The 18,931-nt window shown below is 39.9% G+C and overlaps 1 long non-coding RNA gene across 1 annotated transcript; it reads left to right on the forward strand.

The window, feature by feature from the left end:
• Window positions 1-286: 286 nt before the first annotated feature.
• On the forward strand, window positions 287-17,255 carry LOC122458442. The gene is made up of 3 exons (XR_006278491.1): window positions 287-310; window positions 1,337-1,341; window positions 17,138-17,255. It is a non-coding gene; the product is annotated as an uncharacterized LOC122458442 (long non-coding RNA).
• The last annotated feature ends 1,676 nt before the right edge of the window (window positions 17,256-18,931 follow it).

Here is an 18,931-nt window from a genome sequence, read left to right on the forward strand (position 1 = left end):
ATATCTCAGGATTTATATTTTATATAATATTTTATATTTATATTTTATATTAATTTATATCTTTAGTAGTTGCTGTTCAGCATCCTCCTGAGATACTACTAGAATGGAAAGAATGTTAACATATGATATGACTACATTATCTGTTTTTTGCCCAAATATAGAACAGAAATATTTATTGAACTTTTCTCCATTTTCTGCATTATTATTGATAATTCTACCATTTACATCTAGTAATGGACTAATACCGCTGTTAGGATTCTTTTTGTTCCTGTAAGCAGAGTCAGGATGAGCTCTACTCTGACACCTGGTGGTGAGTCATGGTGGGTTGTGGAAAAGAACTTCAGGGGCTGATCTCATTTGCATAGGCACACCCACCCTGCCTAGATGGTCACTTTGGCTGCTGTAGGAGCCCCAGTTTCTCTGTTATTGGGGCAGGAATAAACTGTTATTATCCTGATTATGTGAATCAAGGATAGTGGAACTCTACTTGGCCTTTTGTTATGATGGAGGGACTCACCATCAACTAAGCAGCACTCACTAGGCAAGGGTCATGGGTTCCAAAACCCAGTGAATAGAGAGAGGCTAAGGATAGGTATTAATACTTGGTTGTGTGGGGGCCTTATATACTAATTGCACTTCCTCCTCTCTCTATTGTGGAATATCAGAGCTAATTTTGATTCTATTAGGAGTCTAGTTACAGACTGCTGAGCTGAATTTGATTTGGGCTAATGGTGCACCAGCACTGAGGCTCCCATACTACAAGCTGAAATCATAAAAGAGCTAAACTTACTAAGAACTGAAATCACTGAGTGTTGTGTTAAGTAGTGGGGGAGCCTGAAGATATATTGTGGAGCAGTTTTCGGGAGGCTAGCTGAGCAGAGCGGCTAGTGGAGTGGAGCAGTTTGCCGGATGCCTGGAGCAGCTCATGGGGGTGGATGGCAGAGCAGAGCCCCATGGAGAGGTGAGGCAATCAGCTTTGGACCATGTAAGGTGCCCCTTAACCCCGCCCCCCATCTCCACCCAGGTTGGGAGGTAAAACTCTGCAGATAAACTTTCAAACTCTGGGGCTGCCCTGACCAGGGACAGAGACTTTTGGGTCATTGGACTTATGGGACTTTGGGTGATTTTGGGTTGCTGGACTCAGGAACCAAAGGAAAAGGACATGCCCCAATTTGCTTGGAGTGGGTTTTTTGCTCATGGGTTGTGTTATGAATCCTGTTGGTGGTGTTTTCCCAACATAATGCCACATTGTTTCTCTTTGTTATTAAAAGGTTTTTTGCTACACTCAGACTCTGTGCTTGTGAGAGGGGAAGTATTACGTCTTGGATGCGCCCAGCAGGGGTGGTATATATTTGTCCCAGGTCACTGGGTGGGGGCTCGAGCCACTTTTGCATTGTGTTATTGGAATGGAACCCCTAGATACTGAACCCAGCCCTTGTTGCTGCCAACTCTGACAGGCAGAAGGGTTACATTCCTAATATTCTTAAATACCATCTTCTTATTGTCTTTCATTCTGCTGTCCATAGAGTTCTCCTTGTGTTCCTTTGCTTCCCTATCAATATTCTATAATACCTAGCATCTGATTTATATTCCTTACTATCAGCTTCTATTTTCTTCCATTTGTGATATATATAATTTTATTTTATTTTTTATAGCTGCTGTCTCTTCCCCTCTATGTCAGGTCAGTTTTTTTTAACCAGTACAGCCTTCTTCCTCAATTGTAGGACTGTGGCTTTTGGGGCATCTAGTAAAATATTCATAAACAATTCCCAAGTATTATTCACATTTTTCTGATTAAATTCTTTCTCCCACCTGATTTGGCTCATAATTGTGTTGAGGTTTGTGAATTGGACTTTTAAAGCATGTGTGTACGTATATCATTGGCCTGGACTTTATTGTGCTTGCACATTATAAATGTGATCAAGTCATAATCACTTGTACCTAAGCTACTATTAATGTTTAGTTCTGTGATCATTCCTCTTTATTAGACCTCGTCTTGACAAATAAAGAATTCCCCTGTGTAGCATGCACCATTTTTTGAGTTAGGGCAGTGATCTCCTTTAACTGGTCTCTGCCCCCCTGGGAGTTGCGATCATGGTCTGGGGCCAGCAGTGGGGCCACAGTCAGGTCCAGGAGCCACAGCTGGGAGCAAAGGTGGAGATGGGAATGTGGCCGTTGCTGCAGCTGGGGCCACGACCAGAAGTGGGACTGCAGTCAGAGCCAGGGACTGTAACCATGAGCAGGCCTGCAGTCAGGGGTGGAGCTGCAGCTGGGGTCATGGCTGGGAGCGGAGTCACAGTCAGGACCACAGCTGGGTCCATGGCTAGGAGCAGAACTGGTGGTTACGGGCAAGGCCAGAGTGGAGATGCAGGCAAAGCAGGCAGGGTGGCACTCCCTCCCCTCCCCCTATGGGGACTGGCCTGGGCCCCATCGCACCCCTGATCCCCAACATTCCTCAGCGCTCTACAACTTGGGGAACCCGTAAGTTAGGCAATTGTCATCTACAATATTTAAAAATATGAATCTACAGCATAAAGATATTACCTCACCCATCTTGTTCCTCCAGCATACATAACTCAAATTGAAGTTCCCCACGATCACACAGGTGAGTTTTTTTCCTACACATTATAGATAGGCCCATAAGGGGGTGGTCATCTTGTTCACTAGTGTGATTTGGTGGTCTGTAGCAAACACTAGCTAATACCCCATTTTGTGCTTTATCTGTTAGGACATTGACCCATAAACACTCAAGGATATTTCTTCTGAGTTATCAGTGATTCAGAAACAGGTATCAGAGGGGTAGCTGTGTTAATCTCTATCCACAAAAACAATGAGGAATCCAGTGGCACCTTAAAGACTAAGATTTATTTGGGCATAAGCTTTTGTGAGTAAAAAACCCACTTCTTCAGCTGCACCTGAAACAGGTAATGACATTTCTGATAGAATGCCACTCCACCTCCCATTTTGCTCACTTGATCCTTCCTAAATAGGTTATAACCATTGATTTTAACATTGTAATCTTGGTAATCATCTCACGAGGTTCCAGTTATACCAGCTAGATCAAATTTATTCTCATAAATGAGCAATGATATGACCTAAATGGGCAACTACTAGAATGCTCCCACCAGTGTGACCTCACACTCATGTTGCATGGAGGATGCCATTTTGTTCTACAAAATGGCATCCTCATGTAGTGTGACCTTGTATACATGGTGCATGTGCGATCATGTTGTGTGAAAGACATTATCAGAAGCAAGAGGAAGACCAAGGACAGGGTAGGCCTATTACTCAATGGGGGGCAGGGGGAAATAACAACAGAAAATGTGGAAATGGCAGAGGTGCTTAATGACTTTGTTTTGTTTTCCACCAAGAAGATTGGTGGTGATAGGGTGTCTGATATAGTAAATGTCAGTGAAAATGAGGTAGGATCAGAGGCTAAAATAGGAAAAGAACAAGTTACAAATTACTTAGATAAGTTAGAGGTCTTCAAGTCACCAGGGCCTGATGAAATGCATCCTAGAATACTCAAGGAGCTGACTGAGGAGATATGAGCTATTAGCAATTATCTTTGAAAAGTTATGGAAGATGGGAGAAATTCCAAATGATTGGAAAATGGCATATATAGTGCCCATCTATGAAAAGAGAAAAAGGGGAATTACAGACCAGTCAGTTTAACTTCTGTACCCAGAAAGATAGTGGAGCAAATAATTAAGCAATCAATTTGCAAACATCTAGAAGATAATAAGATAAGTAACAGTCAGCATGGATTTGTCAAGAACAAATCATATCAAACCAACCTGAACTTTCTTTGACAGGGTAACAAGCCTTGTGGATAGGGGGGAAGCAGGAGACATGGTATATCTTGACTTTAGTAAAGCTTTTGATACTGTCTCACATGATCTTCTCATAAACAAACTAGGGAAATGCAACCTAGATGGAGCTACTATAAGGTGCGTGCAAAACTGGTTGGAAAACCATTCCCAGAGAGTAGTTATCAGTGGTTCACAATCATGCTGGAAGGGCATAACAAGTGGGGTCCTGCAGGAATTAGTTCTGGGTCCGGTTCTGTTCAATATCTTCATCAATGATTTTGATAATGGTATAGAGAGTACATTTATAAAGTTTGCAGATGATACCAAGCTGGGAGGGGTTGCAAGTGTACTGGAATAAATTGCCTAGGGAGGTTGTGGAATCTCCATCATCGGAGATTTTAAAAGAGCAGGTTAGACAAACACCTGTCAGGAATAGTCTAGATAAGAGTTAGTCCTGCCATGAGTGTAGGGGACTGAACTAGATGACCCTTCCGGTCCTATGATCCTATGATTTTGACAACAAAATGGCATCATCCATAGGACAAACATGCCGTTATGCCATTACAATGCAATCTAGTCCCACTACAGAACAGTAAATGAGCAATTCCAATTCAGCTTCTTTGTACTCAGACTCTAGCACTGGAATTAAAGAATTTCTTCTCTTCATATCCTTTGGTTCCTAGATTAATTTTCTTCGCACCATCTCAATTTTGTGCTGAGTGCTCATATCTTGTCTCTTTTTACCATTCCCTTTTGTTATTAATTTAGGGCCCTCCTGATTACTTTAGCCAGAACAACAGGCTGGATCTTCCATTAGGTTACACCAGTTTTATATCAGTGTGACTCCACTGACTGTATTGCATCGATTTTATGCTGATGTAATGCAGTGGAGAATTGGACCCATGTGAGCAAGTTGCTGAAGATGCACCCAAGAATGTAGAATGCAATATGACAAGAAAATGCTCAGAAAAGGAAAATAAAATTAAAAAGATGAGAGAACGCCTCAGGTGCAATCATCTTAAATCTATGACATCAGGAGTGTCTGTGACACTATTTAACAATTCTAACACACAGCAGAAAGCAGCACAACAGGGAAGTTCAAAATTTCTTCCTGAATAACCATGAGCCTCATGGTTGGTTGACTGAAAAAGAGGATGATCATTTTCTCAATGACTCTGTGAAAAATGTTTAGTTGTAGTCTCTGCTGGTTTGACATTAATGGAATTTCAGCCTTTACATCAGAGGAGAAGTCGGTCCTGTGTCCCTATGTTTCCATCCAGAGACCATAATATTGTTGAAATGTGTACTGATCACAAAGTGAACTTTGATCAAAACAAAACAAGCTTTTTAAATAACTAGGGACTCTACAGAGAGGCATTAAATTTACAAAAAACAGTTGAAGATCGTTTTGACAGATTACAGGCTGATGACACTACTGTTGCAGTTTCATTGGAAATCTGCTTTGATCTTAATAAAGACCTGGGATCACACAAAATTAAAATAAAGAATGATTGAGAGAAACCACAACTTCTCTTTCCATGAGTTAGCCAACATGACTGATCTCAAATATAAATGTTTAGGCCAGAACAGGAAGAGGAGGCTGAAATATGGTTTTATTTACAGAATTGCAAGCCTTTCATTTTGGACTATGTGAGTCCTTTTTATTTTTGAGGGATAAATAGGATTATTGACTGAATCACATAGAATATGTTTTATGTTTCATTTCATAAACTCATCATGTGCTTTTGCACTGGGGTGTATGTATTTATTGATACAGTAAACTCAGTAGGGCTTTTTCAGTTGGGAGCAATGACAATGTTTCTACCCATGATTTTCCTCTTCCAGTACACCCATCCTTTACGGTACTGGAGGAAGGAAAAGAAGATCCACAGTAGTCCTGCCTGGATGGCCTTCCAGGAGGGGGGCTGAAAAATGGCAAGTGGCAAGATTTAGTCTCAGCCTAGACCTCATTGTTAATGAATTTCATGGCTAAGAGTTCTCCTCTGAGAACTCCCTGTTGTCAATGTTAGGTAGCCAGTCTCTAAACTGCTCAGAGCTAGCCAATCTGAAAATAAGAGGATTATTATAATACAAGAAACCATGAAACAGTATGAGTGGGGGAAATTTTTAAAGAAGAAAAAAAATACTTTCCCCCCAAGTTGATAGTAACTTTTGGTTTGGCTAGTGTCTGAAAAGGTGCATGAATGGAGGCGTTAGAAGAGGAGAGATTTGCAGAGTTCATGAATAGTGTTGTCAACAACATGAAACCACATACCTTCGCATAACCCCTGCCCACCCATGTTTGCATTTGGAGACTTCAAGAGTTTGCAAATGTTCAAACTTAAAAATTAAATTCATCAGGTTGAATGTTTCCCATTCAGGAAATTAGGTAGTTTTTTTAAATAATCTGAAACCATATTGAAATTTAATCTGTTTCACAGTCAAGTCCTTAGTGCCAAAAGAGATGTTTGTCATAATTATGCCTTACATTGGCTAACTCACACTAAACCACTTTTAATTAGGCTTTGAAGTCAATTTTGCTGTCTGATGGTTAGGTGGCTGCGAAAATACCAGGTTATACTAGGTATTTTGACTTTTCAAATGTCTGAGGAGAAGATGGTCAAACAGCGTCATGACAAGGATTTCATTCAGAGGATAAAAGAAAAGGAGTACTTGTGGCACCTTAAAGACTAACAAATTTATTAGAGCATAAGCTTTCGTGAGCTACAGCTCACTTCATCGGATGCATTTGGTGGAAAAAACAGAGGAGAGATTTATATACACACACACAGAGAACATGAAACAATGGGTTTATCATACACACTGTAAGGAGAGTGATCACTTAAGATAAGCCATCACCAACAGCAGGGGGGGAAGGAGGAAAACCTTTCATGGTGACAAGCAGGTAGGCTAATTCCAGCAGTTAACAAATTCAGAGGATAGGTTTCAGAGTAGCAGCCGTGTTAGTCTGTATTCGCAAAAAGAAAAGGAGTACTTGTGGCACCTTAGAGACTAACAAATTTATTAGAGTATAAGCTTTTGTGAGCTACAGCTCACTTCATAGGGATGCATTTCATGGAAAAAACAGAGGGGAGATTGATATACACACACAGAGAACATGAAACAATGGGTTTATCATACACACTGTAAGGAGAGTGATCACTTAAGATAAGCCATCACCAGCAGCAGGGGGGGAAAGGAGGAAAACCTTTCATGGTGACAGACAAGGTAGGCTATTTCCAGCAGTTAACAAGAATATCTGAGGAACAGTGGGGGGTGGGGAGGAGGAGAAATAATATGGGGAAATAGTTTTACTTTGTGTAATGACTCATCCATTCCCAGTCTCTATTCAAGCCTAAGTTAATTGTATCCAGTTTGCAAATTAATTCCAATTCAGCAGTCTCTCGTTGGAGTCTGTTTTTGAAGCTTTTTTGTTGAAGAAGGATAGCCACTCTTAGGTCTGTAATCGAGTGACCAGAGAGATTGAAGTGTTCTCCAACTGGTTTTTGAATGTTATAATTCTTGACGTCTGATTTGTATCCATTCATTCTTTTACGTAGAGACTGTCCAGTTTGACCAATGTACATGGCAGAGGGGCATTGCTGGCACATGATGGCATATATCACATTGGTAGATGTGCAGGTGAACGAGCCTCTGATAGTGTGGCTGATGTGATTAGGCCCTATAATGGTGTCCCCTGAATAGATATGTGGGCAGAGCTGGCAAAGGGCTTTGTTGCAAGGATAGGTTCCTGGGTTAGTGGTTCTGTTGTGTGGTGTGTGGTTGCTGGTGAGTATTTGCTTCAGATTGGGGGGCTGTCTGTAAGCAAGGACTGGCCTGTCTCCCAAGTTCTGTGAGAATGATGGGTCATCCTTCAGGATAGGTTGTAGATCCTTGATGATGCGTTGGGGAGGTTTTAGTTGGGGGCTGAAGGTGATGGCTAGTGGTGTTCTGTTATTTTCTTTGTTGGGCCTGTCCTGTAGTAGGTGACTTCTGGGTACTCTTCTGGCTCTGTCAATCTGTAAAAGAATGAATGGACACAAATCAGACGTCAAGAATAACATTCAAAAACCAGTTGGAGAACACTTCAGTCTCTCTGGTCACTCGATTACAGACCTAAGAGTGGCTATCCTTCAACAAAAAATCTTCAAAAACAGACTCCAACAAGAGACTGCTGAATTGGAATTAATTTGCAAACTGGATACAATTAACTTAGGCTTGAATAGAGACTGGGAATGGATGAGTCATTACACAAAGTAAAACTATTTCCCCATGTTATTTCTCCCCCCCCCCACCCTACCCCCCACTGTTCCTCAGATATTCTTGTTAACTGCTGGAAATAGGCTACCTTGCTTGTCACCATGAAAGGTTTTCCTCCTTCCCGCCCCCTGCTGCTGGTGATGGCTTATCTTAAGTGATCACTCTCCTTACAGTGTGTATGATAAACCCATTGTTTCATGTATATCAATCTCCCCTCTGTTTTTTCCACCAAATGCATCCGATGAAGTGAGCTGTAGCTCACGAAAGCTTATGCTCTAATAAATTTGTTAGTCTCTAAGGTGCCACAAGTACTCCTTTTCTTCATTCAGAGGATAATAATTGCCTACCCAAGTTTAAGGTTATGATCCACCAGTCTCTAGGATTGGATTTACTACCCTAAATACATAGATGAAATTCAGCTAGTCTTAATCTGGATGTATTTACAATGTGTTAACATTTGTCTGGGAGACAAGGACATTATTGAACAAGGAATAGGTTGTTAACGTGTTCAAAGTGAAGTCTTTTACACCTCCAGGGTAGAGTTGTGTGAAAATCAAATGCAAATCAAGACCTACAATATTTATTTTTCCTCTACTCTCACAAAAACTAGAAAATATCAGCGAGCTGGACATTTATGAAAATAATAAAGGGTTTTGCTTCTGTGACTCTTTAACAGTCGAGAAAGCCCTGAGGGCCAATATTTGAGTTTTTCATTTTCACCTATCCTGTGTTTACCAGTTTGCCATGTCAAACAACCATAAGCATTGATTAGCCTGAAATAGTTTAGTTTAGTTCTTAGAGGGACAGTTTGAAGTGTGCATGGATTTTTTTTCTTTGTTTTCAACATTCATTTTTCGCTTGATAATGTTTGCATTGGTTAATCAAGATGGAATCCCCTCCTCCATAGCAAAAACAGACCAAGATCTGGGCCTTTAAGACCATAACTCACTGGAGCATAAACCCTGTTAGCATTTGTTTTCCATTCATCGTTTCGGGGTCTTGGAAAAACTTATCTGGTCACAATGGGGCTGATGCAATGCTCATTGCAGTCAATGGGAGTTTTTCCATTTACAATAGGTATTGGATCAGACTCGTAGGCTTTCATCATATCCGTGCAAGATTGTTCCCTGTACTATTATATTTAGTGCTTTGTCCACTCTGGGTAAATATTAAAGCAATGGGGTTTGCACCAGTCACTTCAGAGAATCTGGACCAAATCAAGCAAAGCATTTAAGAACATGAACAATCCCATCAATTTAAAGGGTGCTACTCATGTGATGATAATCTTCCACTTTGTGATATTGAGGTATCTGGAAATGAACAGTCTATTCCAGGTGCACTCTCCCCAGTTACATGAAGACGTGATGCCTGTGATAGCCGTACTTCATCATATGGGCCCCTTTTTTTTTCTTTTGTACTATTGCATTACAAGTTTAGGCATTATTTCATTTACTGTCCCCTATCACCCCAGCTGTATTTCAGTATTGTTTCCTTCCAATTTTCTCCCTTCCGTTGAAAGTCTGGTTTTGATTAATTTTCCCCAGATGAATTTGCAGTTTTTGCATGTTGAATCTCATTTTATTTTCTGCGTATGTTTCTAATTTTTTCTCAGTCCCTTTGTATTATTTCTCTGTCCTTACTGGTGTTGGAAAAACTTTAGTATCATCTGTTGAGCAGCTCTTCAAAATCATTAATGTACATTTTAAACATTACCAGACTCCACAGTGATTCTTGTGACATCCAATAGACAATTCACCCAACTCAGTCCATAGCTGTTTATCATTATTCTGTATGAGTGATCCATCAACCAATTTTCAGTCCATATGTCAAGGCTCGTATCCAAAGTAATTAGAATTCATTTGTGAGATTGTTAGACAGTGTGTCAAATATTGTGCTAAAATCCAGATGTATTACTGTCTTTCCTTTTTCAACTGGGTGTGTAATTGTCAAAAAAACCAAACAGGTTTGCATGGCATAATTTGTACTTTTAGTTCAAGTACTAATTTGTCATGGTTCTATCTTTTATGCTCATTTACAGCAGTTGAGGATCTGGCCCAAAGATATAAATATAAAGCACGGCCTAGTTATAGTTTAGTGGCAATGTTACTCTAATACTTAGAGAAACTGAAAGACATCTTAGCTTGATGTTCATGGGGGAGCAATGTTTTGTTATCAGAGCTCTCTCTAGTGGTGCCAGTGCTACTTTACATATTGTACAACTCAAATATTGCAAAATAGAAGAGCTCAATATGGCTGCCTTTGAATACATCTTTCTCTTGTACAACTTTTGCAAGCTAAAATCTTCTTAGTTTCAGCATTAAATTAAATTTTAATGGTGTTGAGAAGAAAAAGCAAGGAGAGATGGCAAACTACTGGAACTAGTAGTGCAGGAAACGCACAGTGAAACTTTAGGATTGGGCTTTCAAAAATATCCAGCATTTCAGTTTTACCATTGACTCAATGGAGCTGAGTTAGGCTAACCCATAGCATTTTTGACCATTTTACCCTAAATGCATTATACAGTGGTGATACAATATAGGCATCCAAACCATTTTCCCCCCAATAACATAAAGGAAGAAATATTTGCTGAAGTGAGTTAGGTTATTCATGATTGCCTAGAAAGGAGTATTGCAGAAAGGGGTGTGTGGGGGGGGGGGTCATAGTGGATCACAAGCTAAACATGAGTAAACAGTCTAACACTATTGCAAAAAAAGCAAGCGTCATTCTGGGATGTACTAGCAGGAGTGTTGAAAGCAAGATACGAGAAGTAATTCTTCCGCTCTACTCTGCACTGATTAGACTTCAACTGGAGTATTGTGTCCAGTTCTGGATGCCACATTTCAGGAAAGATGTGGATGAACTGGAGTCCAGAGAAGAGCAACACAAAATGATTAAAGGTCTAGAAAACATGACCTATGAGGGAAAATTGAAAAAATTGGGTTTGTTTAGTCTGGAGGAGAGAAGACTGATGGGGGGGGGGGACATGATATCTGTTTTCAAGTACATACAAGGTTGTTTCAAGGAGAAGGGAGAAAAATTGTTCTGTTTAACCTCTGAAGAAAGGACAGGAAGCAGCAAAGATGGTTTAGGTTGGACATTAACTACCCTGACAGTTAGAAAGTTTTTCCTAGTCACTGGAATAAATTGCCTAAGAAGGTGGTGGAATCTCCATCATTGGAGGTTTTTAAGAATAGGTTAAACAAACACCTGTCAGGAATGATCTAGATAATATTTAGTCTTGCCTTGAATGCAGGGGACTGGACTAGAAAGCCTCTTGAGGTCCCTTGCAGTCATATAATTCTGTAATTATTATGGAGTTCCATTTTTAAGAGGCTATTAAAACAGTACAACTATTACATGAATGGTCCATAAATTGAGAGTACTTAAGGCAAAAACAGCATCCTGTATTTTATCTGGCAACAGTGGCTTTATTACTCTCCTCAGTTACAAAACTGGATTAATGAGGAAGAGGTATGAGTTAGGACCAATGTAGTCATAAATTATGAAGATTTAGCGAATAATACTATTAACTGACAATAATCATTGATCTTATGAACAATGAGGTTCCAGGTGATAGGATGCTTAATAAGCCATATAAAGGCTTCACAATGTCTCAAGTTGAGCACAGTTTGTCTTGTAAAGTAACTCAGAAAAAAACATTACAAAATAGATTTTTTTCCTGCCTATAGTTCTTTCATTGTATACTCAAATTAATGAATTTTTTTAACTGAGCAATTGCCAGTTCCTTAGAATAATAATTTTTTTCCTACAAAAAAACAACAAAACATTTTAGAAAAAATGTATTTTTCAGTATTCAAATTATTACTGGCTACTTCAATTAGTCTGGCCTTAGTTTAAAAACAATACAATTTGATAACATCTGTTCAACAGAGCCAGTTTTTACACTTCTGAAAATTGTATTCACACATGTACAAAACAAGATTTTGTTGCAAATCAAAATATTTCTCACCAGGAGCTTGATTCTGTGAGATGCTAAGTGCCCTCAACTTCCAGAGAAGTCAGGCACAGCATCTAGATTTTCTTTCAGAAACGTACTTAAGTACATGTTTAAAAGTTAAGCACCTACTTAAGTCTCATTGATTTTAAATGCTTTCATGAATGGGGATGTTTTCCTGTTTTGGTGCCCAAAATTAGAGCATGGAATGTCCTGGGTGTTGTGAGATTTAACATGACACAGTCCATGGCACTGGGACAAAATATGATATGAGATTTAAAGAATTAGAGAACTGTTTTTAAAAGAAAACTATTTTTACTAAAATGAAATTATTTTAAAAATATTTTAGTAAAGTGCCAGTATCTAATAATATCTACAAGAAATGAAAGGTCAGAAGGAAGTCTTGCATTGACTTCAATGGGTCTTAGATCAGGCCTTAGGGCCCCAATTCAGGAAAGCATGAGAATTCATGAAAGGCACTTAAATATGTGCTTAGGTCCAATTGAAGTAAATGGGACTTAAACATGTATTTAAAGTTAAGCATGGGTTCAAGTGCTTTCCTGAATTGGGGCCTATGTTACTTGCTGAGCTGAGCTCTTGCACAAACAGCACCCACTGACTTCAGATCTGCACGATCAGGTTTGTGTTGAAAATGATGCCTGGGGATTTAATCATACAATACACATTCTAAATTCCCTTGCAGATGATCCTTAGTAAAATACTGTATAACATCTTATAGTTACTTAGCAAGACCAGGATTTTTCCCCCCTAGGTACTGGTGTTCCTTTCCAAGTATAGGAGAGTGAGTGGGGTTAAAAACTGGAAGTTTGTGGAGATGGTAAAACTTTTATGCAAAAAGCAATATGACTGGTTAAGTAACTCACAAACTTGTTGGCCTGGCTTCTACTCTACAGTAGCCAAACAAAGGGAAGTGAATTGATTAGAACTTTGATGGGCTTTTAATAACACCATTCATCTAACAGACTGTATAGATTTTCTATTCATCATCATGTTATCTGGGGTAGGGTTGTCAGGTGTCCAGATTTTGACCGCAACACCTCGTCAAAAAGGAACCCTGGCGGCTCAGGTCAGCATAGCTGACTGGGCCGCTAAAAGTCTGGTTGGCTGCAGCGGGGCTAAGGCAGGCTCCCTGCCCAGCTCCAGCAGCTCCTAAGGGGAGGGGCAGCCAGGGGGGTTCCGTGCGCTGCCCCACCCCCTTCGCAGGTGCTATAAAGAGCTATAATGAATTCATACAATAATATGAATGCAATATTAAGGTTATATATTTAAACACAAGTGTCAGGAAATGTTAACATTAAACTCCCATAACATCAATGTGTCCACATTACAACTATTGTCTATTAAAGCATACATTTAAACAATTTAACTAGTCATCAAACATGGAACAACTTAACTTTTTCCCCTGCTATACAGTTCATTGTCAGGTAGTGAAGGATTCAGTCAGTGGCTGCAATTCTGCTGGATCCCCTATCAGGACAGCTGGGTGAAGGCAAGAAAAATCAAGCTCCTGCAATAGTCTCTTTAGTCTCGCTCATTGCGAGTGAGCAGGACTCTTTTGGGGGGCAATTAATTTTACGATAGTGTTTAAAATCTCTCCCTGGTAAGGTGAATGGTATTTGAATCACACACTCAGTCTCCCACATTCAAACTGTTGCAGGTCCTGGCCTTCTCCTGTTGCCTGCTTGGACTTTGCAGTGAAAATGAACAAGTGAGCAAAATGTGGGAAGCGAGCGATGGAGGGAGGTGGGATGGAATAAGCAGAGGTGGGGCCTCAGGGCAGGGACGGGGCAAGGCTGTTCAGTTTTCTGAAATTAGAAAGTTGGCAACCCTAATATGGGCACCTTTGGAAAAGAAAAATCCTACATTTTTCTAAACAGATTAGATAATCATTTTAAAGGATAGTCTAGACAGTGAAATACCAGTACAAATTACTGTACATAGTTTACTTATTCTTGTTATGTTGAACTAAAGGAAAAATCACATGAGCCCTAATAAACATATTTCTATCCTGTGTGCATTTCAAAATACACATTTTAGCTTGTTTATAACCTAAGGTGGTTGTTTGTGATGGAAGAGAGAAAATTGTGAGAAGGGGAAGGGTCCAGTGGATCAGAACAAGGTTGGGAGGAGGAGGAAATGGAGACAATCAGAGAGAGATGGGGAGACGTGCATGGAAGCAGGAGGCACAGGAGGTTGTGAGACCTGGCAGTAGTGGCAAGGGAAAGGGTCTGACATAATGTGAGAATCAGTGATGGAAGAATAAAATATTGCCAAAACTCAAAATGAAAGGAGTTGACTGCTGATTTGTTTGGTGCTTACTGAGGTTTGGAAAGCTCCCTCGCCTGCTGTCCAGCTGATGGGAGCTGCCTGGAAGGACTTTAAAAGAACTGGAGCTTTTTACAGGCAACTGTGGCGGGAAGGTGCAAGGACTTGGGAGTAGATTTTTAATGATATCAAGATGCCTAATTACCTTCAAATATCTTGGTCCTCAGATGGCTAATCTTTTGGGGGAAGCAGGGAGGAAGGCAAGATGAGGTTGGCTCTTTCCCCAGGCACCTGCTCTAATAGGCTGAATGGCAGGTGGTTGGAGGGGCTTCAAAAGAATGTAAGGTATTTCATAGATGACAGGAGCAAGGTGCTGTCCTGGGCTTGCTTTATGGAATATAGGGTTTCCAACACTCAGGACTTTCTCATGAGTTTCACAGTATGTGTTTTTTCTTAAAGCCCCAGCTCCTGGAATCATGAGATTTCATGGGAATCTCAGCTTTCATTTTTTTAAATTAAGTTTCCAGCTCTGAAGTTTGTGGAAAAAGCTGGAAAATATGTAAGGGTTCAAAATATTAAGGCCAGTAAAAAGAACCACATTGATTTTTTGTTTATATCAACATTTTTGCATCAATAATTGTCTTTTTTGGGTCTGATTAGTAATATTTAAATGTTTAGGGTTGGCAATGCAGCATGAGGCAGCTAGGAACGGTGTCTGAGAAAATTGCTTAGTTAGGTGAGGTGGGGAACAAGGCCAGCTCTCTCACCTGGAGTCCAAGGTTGCTGTTGCACTGATGGCTAGAAGAGCTTGCAGGGGTATGGGGCCTTATATAGGCTGTGGGCACACTAGAAGATTGCCTGGGTTATTCTAGCTCTGTGCTCCAAAGTTATATCTGAATCAGGCTGAGGACAAAGTCTTAAAAGTTCAGGAACACAGTCCATGGACCTCCCTTCCTGCAGATGTCTGCTGGAATCTCTCCCTGATGTCTGCTGTGCAGCTATCGTGTAGGCTCAGTGCAAAGTCTTTTTACTAGGGCCAGTATATCTCTGGCCATTTTTACCTCCCCTTCCCCCCCCCCCAAATACACTACAAGCTATTCCTATTTAGAATAGTTTCTGTTGCCCATTTTTCTTTGAGTTGGTTTCTCTGGGAAAAGGGCCCAGTTTTTGTTTAGCTTCTCTCAAACTTAGTACAGCAGCCCAGATGTTGTATCCAAAAACTTGGAGTTTATACAGCCATTTTAAAAATGAATAAATTTTATAAAGCAATACACGGAACAATTTGTAAACCCACTACATTTGTTCATACAGTTTCTAGCACAAATTGAACCCCCAATCCTGACTGGGGCTTCAGGCACTATTATATTAGAAATAATAAAAAAAAAACTGACTAGGAGGAAGATGGGACATAAGGAATAGCAACATATACAGCAGCATTCAAAAGGATTCAGTTATGATTTAAAGCAGAGATTAAAGGCATCAGTATAAAATTGTTTCTTAAAGAAACAGTAATTGCTTTAAATACAAAATGGTTTGAGATCACCTAGCACAGAATTTTGACACTACTTAAAAAAAATAAAACCTAGATTTCATGAAGCTGTACTGTGCAAACAACTCTTGCAAGAGCCAGGCAGTATGAGTTAGGTACAAAGCTAAACTTCAGCTTTAAAAGTAGGAACAACTGGTTTTAATGTAGGAAAAAGTAAGCAGCTGGCAAAAGGGCTGTTTCAAAAGCAACAGCAGGATGCACAGACATGACCAAAAGGGAGGGCAAAGCAACAGCAGTCGAAGAAACAACTGACTTCACTAAAAATATTATCAAAAAGTAGTCAATCATTATTTATCCAGCTAGCACCACGATGACATCATGCTTACACTGGCATTACCCCTAAGTTACACCACTTTCTCAATGAATGGTAGAAGCAAAGACCTTGAAAGACACCCTTTACTGAAGGTTGGTTAATCTAGCAGATACCGCTTTTTGAGATCAAACATCTGGGCTCAATCCTGAGGCAACATGGGGCAGCCAAGGAGTACACTGAATACAGAGGAACTGTTAGGTGGTGGAGAGCAGGAAGAGGAAGAAAGGGGATATGCTGAAAGTGTGAGGAGGCAGGGAAGACCACATGATGCACAAGACCGCTATAGCCACTGTAATTTAGAGCAGCTGTTAGGCATGTGGTTGGCCCAGGATCAGGAGAACAGAACAGATTAGTCATTTTGTCTCAAGTTCTTCTCAGCTGCACCAAGTGTAAATGGAGCACACCTGAGCCCCACATGTTTTTAGAATGTCAGGTGAGGCATAGTATTGCTATTACATAGGAAAAAAACCTGAAGTCATTCCTAGAGCAATGGGATAGCATGCTGTGGAGTGCTGAGTATTAAAAATCCCTTACAAATCTTCAGGGAAATAAATTACTTTAACTATTCTTGTAGGCAGTTTTATTGCTTCCAAAAGTTGAGTTCATAAACCATCCAAGTGCTAATAACAATCACTACTAGTGGTTATTTGGTTGAGCCTTTATTCCTAGAATTGTCTGTTATTGTTGATTGCATTTGAAATTGGTTTATTTGGTTCATAAACTCATTACAGTTATAAAGAAGGAAACAAACACAGTACAACTCACTCTTTGTGGCTTTCATAATTAAAACAAACTGCCCCCGCAAAAGTCCCAGGGAACACAACTGGTCCATCTAGCCCAGTATCCTGTCTTCCACCAGTGGCCAGTGCCAGGTGCTTCAGAGGAAATGAACAAAACAGGGCAATTATCTAGTGAGCCATCCCCTACTATCCAGTCCCAATTTCTGGCAGACAGAGCATAAGGTTGCATCTGTGACCATCTTGATTACTAGCCATTGATGGACCTATCCACTACGAACTTATCTAGTGCTTTTTTTCAAACCCAGTTATACTTTTGACCTGCACAACATCCCCTGGCAACAAGTTCCACAGGATGACTGCGTACTGTGTGAAGTCGTTCCTTATGTTAATTTTAAACCTTCTGCCTATTAATTTCCTTGGGTGACCCTTGGTTCTTGTGTTATATGAAGGGTAAATAACACTTTCTTATTCACTTTCTTCTCACCATTCATGGTTTTATAGACCTCCATCATATTACCCCTTAGTCATCACTTTTCTAAGATAAACATCCCAATATTTTTAATCTCTCCTCATAAGGAAGCTGTTCCATATCCCTAATCATTTTGTTGCCCCTCTCCAATTTTAATACATCTTTTTGACACAGTATTCAAGTTGTAGGTGTACCATGCATTTATATATAGTGACATTATTATATTTTCTGTCCCTTTTGTAGTGGTTCCTAACAATGTTAACTTTTTTGACTGCCACTGCATATTGAACAGATGTTTTCAGAGAACTATCTACAATGACTCCAAGATCTCTTTCTTGAATGGTGACAGCTAATTTAGAACCCATCATTTTGTATGCATAGATGGGATTATGTTTCCCAATATGCATTACTTTGCACCTATCAACATCAAATTTCATCTGTTTTGTTGCCCAATCAGCCAGTTTTGTGATCCCTTTGTAATTCATTGCAGTCAGCTTTGGACTTAAGTACCTTGAGTAAATTTTATATCTGCAAATGTTGGCACCCCACTGGTCATCCCATTTTCCAGATCATTTATGAATAAATTGAACAGCACCAGTCCAAGTACAGATCCTTGGAGACCCCACTATTTACCTTTTTCCATTGTGAAAACTGACATTTTATTCCTACCCTTTGTTTTCTATGTTTTAGCCAGTTACTAATCCATAAGAGGTCCTTTCCTCTTATACTATGACTGCTTATTTTGCTTAAGAGCCTTCAGTGTGGGACCTCGTCACAGGCTCTCTGAAAGTCCAAGCACACTGCGTCCACTGGATCACCATTGTCCACATGGTTGTTGACACTCTCATAGAATTATAATAGATTGGTGAGGCCTGATTTCCCTTTACAAAAGCTGTGTTGACTCTTCACCAACACATTGTGTTTGTTTATGTGTCTGATAATTCTGTTCTTTACTATAGTTTCGACCAATGTGCCTGCTACTGAAGTTAGGCTTACCAGCCTATAATTGCCAGGATCACATCTGAAGATTTTTTTTAAAAATTGGCATTACATTGGCTATCTTCCAGTCATCTGATACAGAAGCTGATTTAAGTGATAAGTTACATACCATGGAGTAAGGGAATACTTATGAGATCACCCGTTAAGTATACTTTTAAAATAATTATCTCCAAATGAAAGTAAAACTCTGCATTATACAAATGGCTAGTTGTTCTCTAAAAATATTATTAATTATGTGTACTGTGGTAGTAGCTAGTTCCAATTAGGGCCAGGTTCCCTGTTACCTATGTGCAATACAAAACTCAGAGGAAGATACACAGCCTGCCACCAAAGATTTACAATATAAGGATTTAGTCCATTGGGCCTTGCAGGGCCTCATGTAAGTAACTTTCAGGCTGGGGGCATTATGTAGGAAAAGTCACAAGTGAGTGTGACAAACCGTAGAGGAAGGGGAGGTTAAAAGAGAGGGCAAATGTATCAGTAATAAGCTCACAGAGCTATATAGCTAAACTATGTGTATAATTAGATGTTTCAAAGTTTGATCAGGT

The sequence above is a fragment of the Dermochelys coriacea genome, chromosome 2 (genome assembly GCF_009764565.3).
Source record: "Dermochelys coriacea isolate rDerCor1 chromosome 2, rDerCor1.pri.v4, whole genome shotgun sequence".
Taxonomy (NCBI): domain Eukaryota; kingdom Metazoa; phylum Chordata; order Testudines; family Dermochelyidae; genus Dermochelys; species Dermochelys coriacea.